Source organism: Stomoxys calcitrans, chromosome 2, assembly GCF_963082655.1.
Source record: "Stomoxys calcitrans chromosome 2, idStoCalc2.1, whole genome shotgun sequence".
Classification (NCBI taxonomy): domain Eukaryota; kingdom Metazoa; phylum Arthropoda; class Insecta; order Diptera; family Muscidae; genus Stomoxys; species Stomoxys calcitrans.
The window spans coordinates 146,475,877-146,490,764 of NC_081553.1; the positions used below are offsets into that span (position 1 = coordinate 146,475,877).

The following is a 14,888-nucleotide window of genomic DNA, read 5'->3' on the forward strand; positions in this document are numbered from 1 at the left end:
CCATCTCCGAGATCTGGCGTTTCTGAATATTGGTGTAAGGGGGAGGGTCCGCACCCTTTCAAATATCAAAAAATGCCCTATTCACCACGGGACCATTATGCACCTTCTGTGAAAATTTCAAGAAAATCGTTTCAGCCATTTCTGAGTCAATAAGGAACACACAAACAAACAAACAAGCAAACAAACGCAAATTGATTTTTATATATAAGATTCAATAAGCACCTCACCCCTTTCATCCGAACTTCCCCATATCTGGTGATGTGCATTAGCATTACTTCCTACAACATTACTTCCCTACAGAAGCGGCTTCAACCAGCGTCTTAAGGTTTGAGGGCGGCATCTCCGAGTCGTGTGCCATATATTGGGAAGCCAGCCAGTAATGAGATTTGTTTACTTCAAGGCTGGCTATTACAGAATCTTCAGTGCTTAGGGACGGAAGAAGAAAAACTTTTAGACTACTTTTTGCAAGAACACTGACTCTGTGACTGAAATCGAACCATTGTCAGGATTCAGAACTTCCAGGGGGCAGGTGAGAAAGCTGTGGAACCACTCTTCCTCAGGACACTGGGCACTTCCGATTAGTACTTTCTGAGTTCCGTGCTTCCCCGCTGGAGCACACTTTGAGCCCAGTCCAACTTTGTGTGGGCTTGTTGGGTGCCGTTCCGATGCCATCCCCTCCTGTCTCGATTGTGGCAGGGGATTTTCAGTTTTCTGCAATCCGCTAGGCTTTAGCGATGTGGTCGATTGTTCCTCAGGCAAATGTTCAGCAACAACTGCTGAGCCGTCTCTTGATTCCCCAACCCCACCGCTTCTATAGACCTTCAGTTTCAACTTGTTAAATCCGTAGGGTAGAAGCATTCGCCATTGGTCGAAATTACAAAAATCTTTTTATTTCTTAATCTAAGATGCTTTTTAACAAAAGAAAAATAATTTCCTTAATATTCTACGACCATTAAGAGTAGAAAATTAGAGTAAAATGACTTTAACATTAAATCGCACCTGCTGTCAAAAGTAGTAGGTTTATCGTCATGAAATAAATTTGTATATATAGAAACCATCAAATGCAACAAGACTCTATACCGACCCTAAATTGGTATATAAATTGCCAACTTTCGACAAGACAGTTTTCCGCAAAAACATGACCTCATATGAGAGTTCCTTCTAAGAGAGTTCCAATCAGTCTACCCATATTTGTCTATCCGTTCAACACGCTATCTGTCGCACAAATACTTCTTATTAATGCAGGTCTGTCGGGCCAAATCGGCCCATGTTTTGATATGGCTCTCATATGTATAAACTGATCTCCTGGTTATACATCTTGTGTCTTTAGAGAGCTAAAGGCTTATTCAATTAAGCTGAAAAATTGCACGATTTTTTTTCTGGGACCTCCAACAAATGTACTAAATATGATTTGAATCGGTCCAAACCTGATATAGCTTCTTTATAAACCGTTCTCCCGAATATACTTCTTGTACCTTCAGAGGGCGCAAATCTATAAAAAATCAATGGGGATTTCTTGTTAAGAACTCCCATTATCCTTAGTTTAGTTCCTTACAATAATGAGAATTCGTTCAAAGAACTTGACACCTTTCGAAACGGAACGTATACTAAACCAATGGCTGCTATATCTAATCTAATCAGATCTATCTGCATAACATATATCTCATGATCATTATGGTCGACTCTCTCCTCCTGATTAGAAAAAACAACTAAGGTTAACAAAAGTTCTTTATAAATGCTATTCATCCCTGGAGTCATCTTCCCCTGTGATTTACAATCATTTTAGATGATTATACGTATAATGTTGCATTCCTTGTGCCAGAACAAAAAAATAATGCTGACCCCAATATCAATAATCATCTCTTCGTGTAACAAAATAAATTAAATTTGCGCGTAAAAGAGCCATTCTTTACGAAGTTCCCAAAATGTTTACCATAAACGAAGTGACAAATTCTCGACTTATGCTCTGAAGATATTTTCTACACGAACAACGTATTCATGGCCATGTTATTTATACTCCATGGGGAAGTAAGATCTTTTGGTTTTTTCTACAAAAGATATTTCTAACCATTACTTACAAATTACCTGTCCCAATGTCGTTTGTGTTTTTTTTTCTTCTCCACCTATAAAATTTGTATTTTTCGCCCGGATATTTGATGTAACAGCGGCTAAGTAATTGAAATACAAATATTTTTTTTCGTTATTAATTCCAGGTAATTCATTCACGGAATGACCGGCACAATAACAACTCTTAGTCAAAGCTCATTGATACGAGATTGTGTTTATTGCGAACCTCAAAAATGCCTCGATACGGGAACACTATGAAAGGCCAACAGTTCAGGTTATAAAGTCTATCAACAGCAATAAAGGCGAAAACTTTGTTGTTTATTAAGAGGGATTTAATAACGCGTCCACACAGCATAATGGGTTTGTTTGACCCTGTCATGAAATCGGGTTCGTTTGGGATTTACAAATAAATCCTGAAAAATTTGGATTTATTTTTGTGTGGTAAGACCTGCAAAAACACAGGATTTTGCACTTCGATTTCGAAAACGTTATAAATCTGGATATAGTGGCCAATGTAAAAGTACACTTATCTACAATTTCCGGGCGTTAGAATAAGACAACAACAGTACTACATTGGTTCATGATAACTATTCGTTGTAATAACACGTTTAGATCAAAATTTTTATGATCTGGATTTAACTAAATCCAAAAATAAAATCAGTCCGTTTACATCGCGTTTTTGGTACTTTAAGTGACATAAACAAGCGTACATGCGTATACACGAATGTGCATATCACACACATCCATACACAATTCTTAAAAACAGTTACATGTTTTGGTACTTTTATCGATTATTCAGCCATGAAATCGGTTTTATTTGGGATTTAAAAATTAATCCAGTAAAAATCGGATTTATTTTTGTATGGTAAAACCTGCCAAGAAACGCAGGGTTTAGCTCTTAAATCACGGAAAGACCATTGAACCGGATTTAATGGCCAATTTAAATGTAGATTAAGATCAACCTTGGTAGCTCATATTGTGTGTAATGATTCAACTGGATATTAAAACAATAGATTTATAAACGATCCTGCTAGTCCTCAGTGCATTTTTTTAAACGTAGGGCCATGTCTGCTTTCTTCTGTGAATACGTACCTGTTTGTTTGTATAGAGTCAAAAACATTATTTGTTGCTTTGTTTGACACTTTGTGTGTTGGTTAGTTGCATAAAGGCTCAAAAATGGTTGAATATATACTCATGAAATTTTCACTGAATATAGGTACCAAAATCCAAGGTGTACATAGTGTACTTAATTTTTCGGTTTCCAAAGGGATGGGTCCTTCCCTTACCCTAATTTTCAAAATCTTTTTATCTAGGAAATGAGTGCCCAAAACGCGAAACAGGTTAAAAACTTGGGGATAGCGCCCCAACCACAAAATTATCATGTTATACGATTAGGACGAATGGCTGTCAAATGAGAGGTATTCAAAAGAGTGAAGGAGTCTGGTATTAAAAATTGCTCCAAAGTTTCTGTGCCGCACAATCCTGCAATAACCCCAAAAAACATTCTTAAAGAAAAAAAAAAATGTACCCAAAGTGTCTGGGGGGCCGTCCCTCTCCAAAACAGACTACGAATATGGTATAAGTATTTAGGGCAAAATAACTGGTGGACCGCCCCACTCTATAAAAAACCCCAAAACAGGACATGTGGGCCTGTCGGAATAGTATGTAAATCAAACGAAAAGTCCTTTATAGTAGATTACGAAAGTGATATGAATATTAGAGACCAAGCATCTTTCAGAGAAGAGTAAAAATTTTATATATTTTTAATTTGTTTGTTCTCTATAGACTCTGGAAATAGTGATGGGCTATATAACTATTGTATTAGCCTTATTATGATTATGGAAAAGGGGGTGGACCCCAACTCTTAACCCGAAAGCACCACTTAAAATTAAAATCGGACCGATGAGAACAATATGGGACTCAAATGAAGGGTTTAGTGGGGTAGAATACTAGACTTGTGTCAAAATATGGAGTAAGGTTCCATGGGGTCGTCTCATCCCAAAAACCCCTCAAACGATAATGGAGACCGAACAGGACAATATGGATCTCAAATGAATAGTAAATATTTGAGAGTAGTAAATTAACCTGATATAAACATTTGTCGGAACGTGTGAGGAGATCCTTCATAAGACAATCAAACGGAAAAGTAGGCCGATAAAAGCGATATGAGACTCGACTGGAGGGTATTTGGGTAATTGCGTCCTAAAAGGAAAAGTAGTCTGATCAAGGTAGTATCGGACTCAATTGAAAGGTCTATGGGTGTAGAGAAAAAATTTGATTTTCAAATTCGGGAGCAAGCGTGGGGGGCCGCCATATTATCCCCAAAAGTATATGTCAGCCGATCGAGACAATATGAGGCTTAAAGAAAACCTCATTGGAAGTGGAGACAAATCTAGTATCAAATTTTGAAAAGCCCCAAAACTGGCATGTAGATCGACTGGGACAATATGGTACCTAAATGAAAGTTCTTTAAGTGGAGTACGAATAGTAAGGAACAAGTGTCTGAGGTCCTCTGGCTCTGGGCACAGGCTTCACAACATTTAAAGAAACATTCAATTCCATTCAACTCCAAAATCCATTTAGGGTGTAACGAAACACACCTGGATAGTTAGTTTCAGTATAATTTTGCCTGTCCAAAAGATACATAGTACATAACGTTAATTTAAAGATATATAAGATCTTCGTAGTGAAGTCTTGCTTCCTTGGCTCGAATTCAATATCGGTGATTGTGTGGAATGGGAGCGTAGTCTCTGGAGTAAGAATTGAAATCTCGATGAGCCAAAGTCAGAACAAAGACAAAATTATGGAGAATTTTGTCTGCCTTGTTCCTCCAGTTGGGTTTATGATTGCAAACCCCAGGTGAAATAGAAAAGGAAAACAAAACACCGAATTAGGATTGTTGGAACAAAAATGGATTTTTATTTTGGGTGCTGATAGACGATCTTACCAGTGCCAAGGTTGGATTTGAACAAGAAGGAGCTTAAGTCAAGTCTATCGGAAGTTGTATCTTCGACATGATTGGTAATTTCGTTAAATCGATATGCTATCTGCAATGATAGCATGAGTAGGGAAAGAAAGTAATTGGGGATTTCTTTAGAAAGTATAGGGATCGCGAATTGAGGTTGAGATCTGCGGGATTCTAGTTCGGCGTTAATAATTGTGTTTCAGCGTAAACATTGCCGCCCGCCTTGCAGTACGGCTGCAATAAATGCATTCCAATCATATCGACTATACAAGATCCAAATATAATTTAAATGTCTGAATGGTGTGTATGATTAGGATAAAGAAATGTAATTTAAATCAAGTTATTTCAAAATTTTAATACATATTATCAATTCATTCATATATTCCAATTATGTTTGAAATTAATTCAGCAGAAAATAAAAAATCAATTATGCCATTAAAAGGATAGACAAATTAGCTATACATATAAGTAAAAAATTCTTAAAATCGAATGAGGGTCTGTAGCTAGTTTACATATAATTCTTTGCAATTCAGTTGCTAGTGCGAAAATGGTTTCAATTATTTTGTTGGAAATCTGATTGCGCTCTAAATTATTGAGTTACTTCGAACAAAGCCCATAAAGGGACCACCCAAATATAGTGTTTTGAGCAGTGGGAAGCCCATATTTGTTCAGGATCCCTTCCCGGATTACCCGAGCGTAAATATCGATGCCCAGAATTATGTCAACGGAACGCGACTTAAAGAATTCTGTGTCCGCTAACAGGATGTTGCGAAAGTTTTTTCGGAAAGACGCTGGAATTGATTCGCTAGGAGTAAGCATGGATATGCGATTTTTTACTTTAAGGATTGTTTGTAATTGGACGTTGTGATCGTGGATAGAGATCATAGTAAGTGGACAAATGGTTTCGTCTTCTAGTGCCAAAGTGGCCAAATGTAATTTTTCCACAATGCGGGAGGTTATGCAACTTGAGCGAGAGCCGGAGTCAAGAAGGCACCTAACAACGTTATCTTCGGATTGGCAGCAAATCTTAACCAGGATTGTAGGCAGCAACGTTATAGCGTTTTGCTTTAGAAGAGCAGAGAGCGAAGTGTGATCTAAGTTGGAGTATGATCTCATCGGAGGTGTAGAAAGCTCTTCCTTCTTTGCGGTTTCAACTGTTTTAGAACGGTCCCCCGATTGCCTGGGAGGTGAGCTGCTAGTTTGACATCTGGGATGGGAATGAAGAAGGGTATGGTGTTTCTGGTGACATATTTTACATCCTGTTTTTGTGAAACATGAACCTTCGGAATGGTTGTGAGCTAAACAATTGACGCAGTATCCGTAGGTTTTCACAATACTTTCCCTTTGGGTTATGTTCATATCCAAAAAACGGCTGCATTTTCTTAGTGCATGTGGGTGTCGACATATTCTACAAACATAAGGCAAATCTCCCTTCGATTTCCTAGGATCGTTTTTGTTGTGGCGCATAGTTAACTAGTAAATACAAGAAACAGGACAATTTTTCAGATCTATGTACGAATTCCGGTTATATGTGGAGCAGAGTGGTTCATGCTGTTTCGTTTGGCAAAATTACTAATTTGGTTATTGGTCTAGTAATGGTTCCTTTGGCAGTCATAACGTCAGCGACTCGAATTCTGCCATCACTGCCTGAATACACCTTTGAAACACGGCCAAGTCGCCAGGAATTGGGTGGGAGATTTTCGTCTCGGATTACTACCAACATATCTTGTTTCAAGTTCTCCGTAGCTCGTTGCCACTTATGGCGTTTATGAAGTTCCTTGAGATACTCATCTTTCCAGCGAATACAGAAATGCTGATGGATTGCCTTGAGTCGTTGCCAACGATTAACAATGGATATGGGAGTCTCTCGAATGTCTGGATCGATGGGAGCTAGAATTGGCGAACCGATGAGAAAGTGCCCAGGAGTAAGGGCATCGAGGTCGGATGGATTTTGGGACATGGGAGAAATTGGACGGGAGTTCAAACAGGATTCGATTCTGGATAATAATGTTTGCAACTCTTCGAAAGTGTACTTGGAGTTACCTGCAACTTTGCGGAAGTGGAGCTTGAAACTCTTTACACCCGCTTCCCAGAGGCCTCCCATATGAGGTGCCCCAGGTGGGATGAAGTGCCAGGATATATTTTGGTGTGAATAATTGGAAAGGATCGCTTGGTGCGAAGTTTGAATAAAATCTTTGGCGAGGGTTCTGGAAGCGCCTACAAAAGTTGTCCCATTGTCCGAATGGATATGCAATGGGCAACCTCGGCGAGAAATGAATCTACTAAATGCCGCTAAAAAAGTGGAAGTGGAAAGATCGGATGTGGCTTCGAGGTGTATTGCCTTCGTAGAAAAGCACACGAATACACACACGTAGCCTTTCGTAATCAAACAAGCCCGTCCAGTGTAATTTTTTACATCAAATGGTCCCGCGAAGTCCAAACCAGTGTGGAAAAATGGGCGAGAAATCTCAACTCTCTCTGGGGGTAGTGCCGCCATTAGTTGGACCTGACATTTGTGCTTGTATAAAATACATGGCTTGCATTTGTTTATAGTGGCTTTTATTAGAGTTTTTACCTTCGGAATCCAGAATTTCATTCGAAGCAGCCTGAGAACTAATTGATTTCCTCCATGCAAGGATATTACGTGGATGAATCGAACCAATAACCGGGAAAGCGGACAATTATATGGCAATATAATGGGATGCTTCTCATTGTACGTCAACGTTGACGAAGATGCTAGCCTACCACAACTACGGATAATCCCATCTGAATCGCAGAATGGATTAAGACTTAATATTGTACTGGATTTTGATATTATCTTTTTAGAAGATAATGAAGAGTATTCGTTCGGATAATAAGCCTTTTGACACAACAATATTAACAGGTTCTCAGTTCGAACGAATTCCGAAGACGAAATAGTTCTAGAATATGTCTGACCATTTGACCGAAATTTAGAATGTGTCCTGAAGTAGAAGCGATAAACGTATGCCATGACACGAATGGCCCTCGGGAAGGATGAAAACCGATCAAGAACGTCCTCAAAGTTTTCGAAATAATTAAAATTGACTTTGATACTTTTCTGCTCTATTTCTACGATGTCAGTGGGAAGACGGTTCGGTCTAGGCCAGTCAACAGAATCATATTTTAACCAAGATGGTCCTCTCCACCATAGATCATTGTCAACAATCTCTTGTGGACATATTCCGCGGCTAGCCATGTCGGCAGGATTGGACTCTGATGGAACATGGGCCCATTTGGATGGATGAATAACTTCGCTAATCTTTGACACTCTATTTGCGACAAATGTGGTCCAATAGCATGGAGGTTTAGCTAACCAAGAAAGCACAATGGTGGAATCGGTCCAACAGTGCACAGTGTAGGCAGGCACATTCATCTGAGGAATAATGTTATCTATCATTTCGGCTAACAGAGCAGCGCCACATAATTCTAAACGTGGAATGGAGAGCGTTTTTATGGGCGCCACTCTGGTTTTGGATGATATAAGAGTTGTGAGAATGGAGTTGGATGCCTTCACACGAATATATAAGGCGGCCGCGTATGCCTTTTCGGACGCATCACAGAACCCATGGAACTGCACCTCACAATCCGGAGAATAGTGGATCCAACGAGGAATCCTAACGGAATTTACAATTGGATAGTTCGTCTGAAAAGATCTCCATTGAGATAATGTCTGTGGAGAAATATCATCATCCCAATCCATTTTCTCCATCCAGATGCTTTGCATTATTATTTTTGCAACAACAATGCAAGGAGAAAGCCACCCGGCAGGATCAAATAGCTTTGAAATCTCGGAGAGCACCTTTCTTTTGGAAAAGGTCGTGGACTCAGAGAATGGTTGTATAGAGAAGAAAAAACAATCAGACATTGCATTCCAGCGAATGCCCAAAGCCTTTGCAGTACTGCTATCATCAAATTTAAGGAAGTCCTCACGAAGTAGATCTTCTTGGGGTATGTCGGACAGAATTTCCCTACAATTCGCGGTCCATTTTCTCATGGTAAATCCAGCAGATTTGAGAGCCTTAACTAGCTGACCCTTCGCCTCCTTGGCATCAGAAACTGTGTGGGCCCCCACCAATGCATCATCCACATACATATAATTACGCAGAATATCACTCGCCAAAGGATATTGCGTTCTTACATCTTCCGCTAATTGACAAAGTGTGCGAATAGCCAAATATGGCGCACAGTTCACCCCAAAAGTGACGGTCTTCAATTCATAATCTTGGATTGGACAATTAGGACTTCTCCGGAAAAGGATTCGTTGAAATGGAGTATGTTTCTCATCCACCAGAATTTGACGATACATTTTTGTTATATCGCCAATGAAAACGAATTGAAAAAACCTCCATTTCAAAATAAGGATCGTAAGATCATTTTGTAAGACCGGCCCGATGTGCAACACGTCGTTAAGACTGGTCCCATTGGACGTAGATGACGAAGCATTAAACACAACTCTGACTTTAGTAGTTGTGCTTTCGGGTTTTATAACTGCGTGGTGTGGCAGATAATAGCAATGGCTGAAATCTGTAGGATTAGAAGAAGAAACCACACGCATGTGCCCCAGACTGATATACTCCTCGAGGACATCATCATATTCTCGCTTAAAATCGGGGGTTCGTAAAAGTCGTGATTCATTTTTAAGAAATTGAGCCATTGAGCTTCTCCTAGACTCGCCCAAATTAATCTCCCCAGGAAATTCTCGCCGGAATGGAAGGGACACTATATATCTCCCAGTAGAATCTCGCGTGGTAGAGCGGGTAAATAAGTCCTCACACAATTGATCAGCAGGGGACATAAATCGTCTCCGTGGAGGCTCTTCCACCTCCCAGAAGCGTGAAATCTGTTTCTCTAATGAGATTTCACAAAAATTCGAAACAATTGTGGTAAATGAGCTAGTGGTTTGGATAGGTATGGGGCCCGTAAGGATCCAGCCAAATACTGTTTCCTGGGCTAGTAGCGATCCACAAATTGGATTTTGTATACCGGAAAGCATGACAAACGGAATTATGTCTGCGCCTATAAGAACATCTATTTGGGAGCTCTGAAAGAAGTTTGGATCGGCCAGAGGAATATTAGGAAGCTCTGAAAGAAGAGCAGGATCAATAGTCCTTGATGGAAGGCTGCCAGATAAATGAGGTACCACCAAGGCAGATGTTGAAATGTCTATGCTACTATCCGAGCAAGACCCCAGTGAAAAGGTGCATTCTTTCCGAACCGATGCAGAAACGGATTGGTTCAAGCCCGAAATCGTGGCTGAAGTCCGCTTAAATGGGAGTTTCATAACGTTAAACAGTCTCTCCGATATAAAGGTACCTTCGGACCCTGAATCCACCAAAGCCCTTGCTCTATAAGTCAGCCCATTGTGACTTACTTTTACAAGAGCTGTACCCAAAAGGACACCCTTTGAATTCGTTGCGAAATAAGTCTGAACTACACCACCCTGAGACGAACTAGTGGACTGTATAGGGTTAGCATGAAATGGTGCAGAGTTTGGATCGAGGCTAGAAGTAGAAGGAGATGGTGCCGATGGAGATGATGGACTGTTCGAATCGTCTTTATGGAGGAGGGTGTTGTGTTTTTTGTTACACTTATAGCAAGAAAACTTGCTAGAACAATTCTTGACAGTATGAACTTTCGAAAAGCAGTTAATACAAAGACTGTTTTTCTTGATCTCGGAGAATCTTTGTGCCTGCGTCATCTTCAGGAATTTCGGACATTTCCGGATTATATGGTTCTCCTTAGGACACAAGTGACAAACGGGTTCAGTCACTTTGTTTTGAAAGGCACGAATGTTGTTGGATGGGAATTTCGGATTGGACTTTTGACATGTCTTCGAACCCGGCTTGGAACTAGAGCTAGGAGTATCAACAGGTTTCCTAATCTCAGATACGGATTCCAGAGTCCTATGCCTGTTGGTCAGAAAGCTGTCCAACTTTGACCACTTAGGAATACATGATTTGTCAGACAATGTCTGTTCCCACAATGTCAGGGTCACATTTGGAAGGCAGTTGGAACAAACGAATACAAAGATGGGGTCCCAGCTATCCACATCAACCTCGTACAGTTTCAGCAAAGAGATACATGAGTTAATATCTCGTTGAAGAATCTTAATGTTCGAAGCAGATTCGTTGGTAATTGCGGAAAGTCCAAAAAGCTTCTTCAGCTGAATGTTAATGAGTACCCTTTTGTTCTCATATCTTGAACAAAGACTGGCCCAAGCTACCTGAAAATTTTCGCCAGTAAGGGGAAGTCTCCTGACAATATCGTTTGCCTCACCCTTGGTCTTCTGGTGCAGGTGGAAAAGCTTCTCCACTGAACTGAGTCTCGTATTTCGTATACAGACTGCCTCAAACATATCCCTAAATGTGGGCCAGGCTGAATAGTCGCCCTCAAAGAATGGAATCTCGCATGGCGGTAGCTTGAAACCAAAACTAGCTTGTCCGGACTTCGGAACAGTCGCGGAAGCAGAGAGCTCCTGGATAAGCTCGCGAATCCTAGTATTACATCGGCAATATGTAACATATGCACTCGAATATTTGTGCGTAACTGTGGTAATCTCCACCCGTTCTTCCGCTCCGTCATCTCCCGAGAGCTCACCCTCAATATCGGCCAGGCATCTCTCATATGACTCCTTTAACTTTCCCCAGATCGAGGCCAACTCCTCCTGGTGGACCTCAAGAGAGAAAACCGAGGACATAGGAAAATCCTTATCGTTCAAACTGGCCTCGAACACGACCAAATGATCGGATTGGCGGATGAACTTTTCTAGGGACATAGTGAGATCGTTCAGTCTCGAGAAAGAAACCAAAAGTGTAACGAGTGAAAGGACGGAAGGATCGAAAGAATGAAATCGGAATATTGTCACTGATAGCAAGTAATGGAGGATAATGTATATAATGGATAAGAAAATCAGAAAAAATCCAATTCAAATTCAGAAAATCGCAGTCAATGACTTCCTTTCTTTTCATCTGGTCATGAAATCCATAATGAGTTTACTAAAGGATAAGACTCTGAGAAAGTCGAAAAAAACCCTGTCCTAACGACAAACAAACTAAAAAAAAATTGGATTTATTTCTATTGAAATGTACGACGTTGAACGAATATTTAATGTGGTAGATCTATATAAAAACGAAATTTGAATGAAACTTTTTTTTTTCATGGGAATCCGATTTAACAAAACAAAATCAAGTCTCAAAGAAATTCTGTACCAATAATTTTCAAAATTAGTCACTACGGATATTGGCCTTGGATCCAAAATCTTACAAAACAAAGCGCAATTACTTTCTAAGAAGAACAAATTAGTCGACAATTTTTTTCCAAACCTTTAGCTAGTTTCTTTTCTTTTTTATTTTATTATTTTTTTCCTAAATCGAATTTTGACACTATCTTAAGTATTTATTAAATATTTATCATGTAGGCTATATAAAAAAAACATGAAAAAACCGACCTATTAAATGATCTCCTTGGTCCCAAAATAACCAAAGGGATACATCTCATATAAAATAGAGTAAAATAAAAAGATATTATATCTTTATCGCAGCCAAGACAGCGACAATAACTAGAAAACAACAGCTGTTCGAAAGTCAATGTCTTTCTTCCTCTCGCTTTGATACATGGATTAGAGGAACACATGGAACTACGGGCCAAATGACAAATGTGGAGTTCATTAACCTTTCCCTTTATTTCTTCACTAGAATCGTAAATAGAGGACGAATGGAATTGCGAAACAGAAAGAATGCAAATTACAGCAGCAACCAAACACCCACGAATCAACGTATCACAATGGACGTTTGTAACAAAGTGGGGGAGGTGTGAATTGCGGCTCACCAAAAGCAAGAGTAGGAATGATCAAAACAGAACCGTCTGTGTCGACTGCTCACTACTCTGCCAACGGCGCTTTGTCAGTGAGCACGAAAGAGGGTTTGTAAATGTCTCCACAAGAGAGTGGAGCGGTTCCAACCAGAGAGTGGAGTGGCTCCAGCCAAAGTGGGCTGATGTTAGAGAATGGATAAAACGTAAACACTCAGAATAAAAATATAATAGAGAGGAGATCTCTGGATGATATTTGAGTGTGGCGGGAATTTAACTCCAATTACCAAACAATAAAGGCAAAATGTGGGAGGCAAGAACATGTAAATAAAAAACTATCGCATGCGATATATGGCATCCAAATATCATTTGGAGCAAGATATAGCTGAAATAAATGTTGGCATTCATAAGCACATGGGTGCTTGCATTCAGAAATACATTGATGTTGATAACAGCGCTATAAATTCACAAATAGCGTGGCTTTGATAAAAAAAAACAGCATACGTAACATGAGGTGGCCAATCTGTTATATATAAGAACCTGGATTCCACGTGTTTTCCGTCTACAATATTCTTATGAAAAACTCACCAGCGTATGTTTTTTTTCAGATTTCGTTCAATATATTCTCATATAGCTAAGATTCCTTACATATGTTCCATAATTTTTAATATCCTTTGCCTTTCTCGGTCTGTTCGGCTTTCAGGTAGTTTTTGCGGGAAATCTTCTATAATGGTTTTTCTTTTTCGGCTTTTAGGAACCCTTTCTTATTTCTTTTCAATTCCGTATAAAACAATTTTATTTCCTTTTAATTTTTGGCGATATTTTCCATGCGTTTAACCGCATGACCACTCATTTTCGCACTATGATACAACTAACCAATTTACAAAGAAAAAAATGCAAACTAACCTGCTTCAGTGTTTGTCACAATGGAGAGACAAAGTCACAAGATGAACTCTCTCGAGTATTTCCCAATATAAGTCTCCAAATAAACGCAGCAATCCGGTTCGAACGGGACCAAAATGATTGTGTGGAATGGGAGCGTAGTCTCTGGAGTAAGAATTGAAATCTCGATGAGCCAAAGTCAGAACAAAGACAAAATTATGGAGAATTTTGTCTGCCTTGTTCCTCCAGTTGGGTTTATGATTGCAAACCCCAGGTGAAATAGAAAAGGAAAACAAAACACCGAATTAGGATTGTTGGAACAAAAATGGATTTTTATTTTGGGTGCTGATAGACGATCTTACCAGTGCCAAGGTTGGATTTGAACAAGAAGGAGCTTAAGTCAAGTCTATCGGAAGTTGTATCTTCGACATGATTGGTAATTTCGTTAAATCGATATGCTATCTGCAATGATAGCATGAGTAGGGAAAGAAAGTAATTGGGGATTTCTTTAGAAAGTATAGGGATCGCGAATTGAGGTTGAGATCTGCGGGATTCTAGTTCGGCGTTAATAATTGTGTTTCAGCGTAAACAATCGGAATCCTTTGCGCAATGACGAAATATTTAATTTTTGCTTAGCCCCACTATAGCTTTGTAAGTTTTTCCTTTTTAATTCTTTTTATTCGCTCGTGTTAAAATCCTTCTTTTCGAATTCATTGAATTAAGACATACCACATTGTGGTAATTCCCTTGACTTTTCTCCGAATGTTTTCACGCCGATTCGCTCGCCTTCGTCTTTTAATTTGAGCATATTCATGCTCTGGGTCGGCATTGCTCGTTTGTGCTGAACCTTATATTTGCACAAATTTTCCAAGGTACCTGTCCTGCAGTCTCTGTTGAACTGTAGCGTATGTGTAAAGGACTTTAAATTTCTATGGCTACGTGTGTTCGTGTACTCGCATAATGTACGTGAGGTCATTGAAGTGTATTTAAACATTTTGCCATATGCAATTTAACGCAAATTACAATTATAAAATACAACTGCAAATACAACAATCAAGCAATGTAACCATAACATGTGAAAAAAGCGAATAATGATTTAATTTTTAATTTAAAGGCAACTGACTTAAAGCGGAAGACAACCAAC

The 14,888-nt window shown here is 39.4% G+C and overlaps 1 long non-coding RNA gene across 1 annotated transcript; it reads right to left on the minus strand.

The window, feature by feature from the left end:
- Window positions 1–4,809: 4,809 nt before the first annotated feature.
- LOC131994900 (uncharacterized) lies at window positions 4,810–14,329 on the minus strand. The gene is made up of 3 exons (XR_009396941.1): window positions 14,107–14,329; window positions 13,769–13,909; window positions 4,810–6,505 (listed from the first exon to the last, which is right to left on the minus strand). It is a non-coding gene; the product is annotated as an uncharacterized LOC131994900 (long non-coding RNA).
- Between the last annotated feature and the right edge of the window lie 559 nt (window positions 14,330–14,888).